Here is a 4,707-nt window from a genome sequence, read left to right as displayed (position 1 = left end):
GATTTGTGAGGATCGGGGTAACGGCGCCTCTCCGTCTTATAATGGTTCGTAATGTCTCTGTAAGTAAATATGGACTGTGGCTCATCTTCCTCAACCCGGTGTTCCATCTCTCGGACGAACTGGTGGGCAAGTTCGTTGCCCTCCAGCCCAGAGTGAGCCGGTGTCCATATTAACTCAACTTTCCTTTCAGGTACGTCGCGTTTACTTTGGAGAATATCTAGTGCCGCAAGAGACACCCACCCCTTCCTGTAGTTGTTATACGCCTTTTGCGAGTCGGTGACAATTCTTCCCACCTTGGGCTGCGCGAGTGCTAGCGCTATAGCGGCCTCTTCTGCCACCTCTGGAAAAGACGTCTTGATGGAGGCGCAGGTTACGAGCACATCGCCTAACTTTGAAACAAATGGGGACGTTAGGTACGTGGGATGTTTTAAGTGTAAAATGTGACATACGCGCTTCTTTATAGGGAAACTCAGTTTGCATTGAGAAAATGTGACCTAATCTGCACTTTCACGAATTTCGCGGATAGATGTCGTCACACAGGTCTCTACCCAACCCCCACCCTCCGTTTTCTGGCTTACCAATTATCATGGGGTTTTACGTGCCAAAACCACGATCTCATTGTGAGGCACGCCGTAGTGAGGTACTCCGGTAATTTTGACCACCTGACTACGGCGTGCCTCACAATGAGATCGTGGTTTTGGCACGTAAAACCCCATGATAATTGGTAAGCCAGAAAACGGAGGGTGGGGGTTGGGTAGAGACCTGTGTGACGACATCTATCCGCGAAATTCATGAAAGTGCAGATTAGGTCACATTTTCTCACTCCGGTAATTTTGACCACCTGGGAGTGCGGACGTGCGTCGCATGGGCTCCGCCGAGTTTTGACCAACCCGGACCTTTTCGATCCACTGGACCTCCAAAATTTTGTTTGGAGCCTAAAGAGGACCAGAAGCGAACCACTAGGACACCAAATTCAAGACGGTGGGACCATTTTTCGGTTTTTTACCGGACTTTGAATTTGCCAGGTGGTCGGGCGAGCGCTAAGCCTCGCTGTGCCTAGCACGACTACGGGCGCTCGTGGGCACCCCGGCCTCGTCCCGTGGGACGATGCAGCCTGGAACCGACCACTGCCCCGACAACCAACCCGATTCTAGACAAACAATAGATGGACAACCCAGGGACTTATTAGACGCTCAAGAAATGGAGGAAGATTACCTCGACGCCGCCGAACCCGAGCTTCTAGCGGGCAGGGGCAACGAGGAGGCCGCCATGCAAGACCCACAAAGCGGACCACAACGCGAAGAAAACCAAAACTGGGAATTAGCCATGAGTAAACGCCAGAGGAAACGCCAGAGAGAAAACGAACGGAACAACCCCGGAAATTCTCCACCGGCAGCTCAGGGTAGCCTCGGCGGAAAAAAACTGGCCAACGCTCCGATAAAAGCTGGCACGCCAGCTGCGTCAAAAAAAGTGCGAGAAGGAGACGATGCGGCGGCCCAGACTGAGGCTGCCTCCGCTCCCGAAAGACGACATTAAGATAATTTTGAGACCGAAAGGACTCATTGTGAGATCGCTGCAAACCCACCAAGTCGCCCGGGCCGTAGTGGCGGCAACCAACTCGAAATGTAAAGGTGAAGACTTGATTATCAGACTTCGCAACGGCTCGAACATCATTATTGTAAGCACAGATAACGAGGAAGCGGCCCAATGCGTGAGACGCATCACCCATCTCACGTTCGGGGAACGCACCCATGAAGTGAACGCTTACGTGGCAGTCCCCGAGGACACCCAACGAGGGGTAATCCACGGCGTAGACCCCGGAACATCGCCGGAGGAACTCAAGGCCAACCTACGGGTGCGGACTCAAGGAGTCACGATCCACAGCGCCCGTATGCTGGGAAAATCAAAATCTGCCGTCATCACCTTCGACGGCCCCATAACCCCAAGGCAAGTCCTATACTACGGAGGAGAGATGTGGTGCTACCCATACCGTCCGACGCGGCAGATTTGCTACATTTGCTGCCAGCAAGGCCATCGATCGGACGTTTGTCCGCACCCGGAGACCAAGGCCTGCAAACTATGCGGGACGCAGAATCCGGCAGAAGGACACCAATGCACACTCAGGTGCCTGGTTTGCGACGGCGATCACGCAACCGGCACGAAAGATTGCAAGCTGCGACTCAAGACGGCCGGAGAGCTGCGAGGGCGACGCCCTCAGAAAGGCCAGCGGCAGAGCCGGAGCCGGAGCCGATGGCGACGCCCGAGATGGTTCAGCTCGGAGGGCGACAGGGGCCGATCCCAGAGCCACAACGGGGCCGGGTACGAGGACCAGTCGCGGAGCCGAAGCAGGGGCCGGAGCCGAGGACGGAGTCGAAGCCGTGGCGGACCCAGGGACGAGTCCTTCCCACCCCTGGGGAAGCAGAACGGCAGCCCGGGGCAGCAGAAGCAACAACAACAGAAGAAAGGCGGAGTCCAGGTGAGCTGGGGAGCAGGCCCTCCCAAGTCATTGTTTCCGCACTCGGGTCAAAACAACCAAACAAACAACGAAAAGAAACTAGCTGAGGAAAATAGAGCGCTCAAAAAAGAACTTGAGCTCTGCCGAGAAGAAACGCGGCAGCTAAAAAAGAGAATAGACGACCTAATAAGGGAAATGCAGTTGCAGAGGCAAGGCGGGAACTCACCGGGGCGAACGCCGAGCCCACCAGTAGAGCTGACCACACAACAATCAGAAGAACAGAGTCTTAGAAACGAACTAAAAAGCTTCATGCATACAATGCAGAATCAAATGTTACAAATGCAACAGAAAATAGCCTTGCAAGACCAAAACTTCCGCAGTTACGTAAAAAACCAAAACACACAGAGAACCACTAATGACGCCAGAGACAGGCTCTTTAACGAGAGAAGATTCGGACCAGAAAGCCAAAGTAACAACAACAATAATACATCATGGCAGGACAAAACAACCTAGAAATATGGCAGTGGAACTGTAGGGGATACCGGCGAAAGCAGGGACTCCTACAGCAGTACATAAACACTAGAGACAAACCACCAGACATTATTATGTTACAAGAAACTAATACAACACCCACCCTAAAAGGATACACGTGCCAGGAGAGCGGACGCACCGCAACCCTCATTAGCAACAAGATAGTCACCATAGCACACAAAGGAATTGAGAACACGAAAATCGAACACATAATAACCGAGATAATACCCAAAAAGAAGCACAAAGCTAAAAGCACATTTATAGTCAATCTATACAGTCCCCCCAGGCAGAAAGACGGCGACTTCGGCAAACTCTTTGCAGAAGCAAACGTGCTAGCCAAGTCGAACACCCTAATAATTGCAGGGGATTTCAATGCTAAAAGCCCGAGCTGGGGATACCAGAAATTCGAAAAGAAGGGGCAGCAAATATGCATTGCGGCAGAAAACACAGGCTGCTACCTCTTAACGGACGAAAATCAGCCAACGCGCCAGGGTAATAGCGTTAGCCCAGACACCTGCCCAGATCTAACATTTGTTAAAGGAGCAAAGCAGGCCGAGTGGGAGAACCTGCTGGAGAACCTAGGCAGCGATCATTATGTACTGAAAACCACAATCGAAGCGGAGAATGTAAAAAGAAAAATCGGCACAGCCCATATCACAGATTGGGACGCCTTCCGTAAGCACAGCGAACAACTAAAAAGGGAAATCACCTCTATAGAGGAATGGAGCCAACAGCTAAAACAGATACAAGAACTCTACACGCAGGAAATAGATAGAACAGAACAAACACCGGAGGTGGACCAGCGGCTACTCGGGCTATGGGAGGCAAGACGCGGGCTCACAAAACGCTGGAAAAGACAAAAGCTAAACAGGAAACTCAAGAAGAAGATAGCAGAGATCACAAAGAAGGCAGAAGAGTACGCAACACAGCTGGCCAGGCAAGGGTGGCAGCAGTTCTGCAGCTCACTGCACGGCACGCTCAGCACAGCCAAGACGTGGCGCATACTAAAAGCCCTCATGAACCCAACCAAAACGAAAACAGAAAGCGGCAAAGCAATCCAGAAACTGGTCCACCAGCACGAAGGCTCCGACGAGGAACTATTGGAGGCAGTGCGTGTAAAATGTTACGGCAAAGACAATCCCAAAGGCTACGACGGGGAGTATCCGGGGACAGAGAACCCCCACATGGACAGACCGATTACAAGAGAGGAAGTTTACGCGGCAATTAGAGCGACAACCAAAAACACAGCCGCGGGCGCCGACAAGATCAGAAACTCCCTAATACGCAACCTCAGCGACGAGGCGATAGATCAGCTCACAGCATACCTCAACACACTGTGGGCAGAGGGCACGATACCGAAGGAATGGAAGCACGCTGTCGTGGTGATGATACCTAAACCCGGCAAAAAGCTTCAGATTGAAAACCTGAGGCCCATCTCCCTCACCTCGTGCCTCGGGAAACTCTACGAAAGGATAGTCACCAGAAGAATCCAACACCACCTGGAGGACAAGGAGCTATACCCGCACAGCATGTTTGGCTTCCGGGCGCACCTGTCAGCACAGGACGTCCTGCTACAGATAAAAGAAGAAATCATAAACACCTCACCCAGAGCAGGCGAAAACGTTATCATGGCCCTAGATATCAAAGGGGCCTTCGACAACGTTAGCCACGAAGCCATCATGGAAGGACTGAACAACGCCAACTGCGGCAAGAGAATCCAC

Source organism: Dermacentor albipictus, chromosome 3 (assembly GCF_038994185.2).
Source record: "Dermacentor albipictus isolate Rhodes 1998 colony chromosome 3, USDA_Dalb.pri_finalv2, whole genome shotgun sequence".
Taxonomy (NCBI): Eukaryota; Metazoa; Arthropoda; class Arachnida; order Ixodida; family Ixodidae; genus Dermacentor; species Dermacentor albipictus.
Note: the sequence above shows the minus strand (reverse complement) of the source record.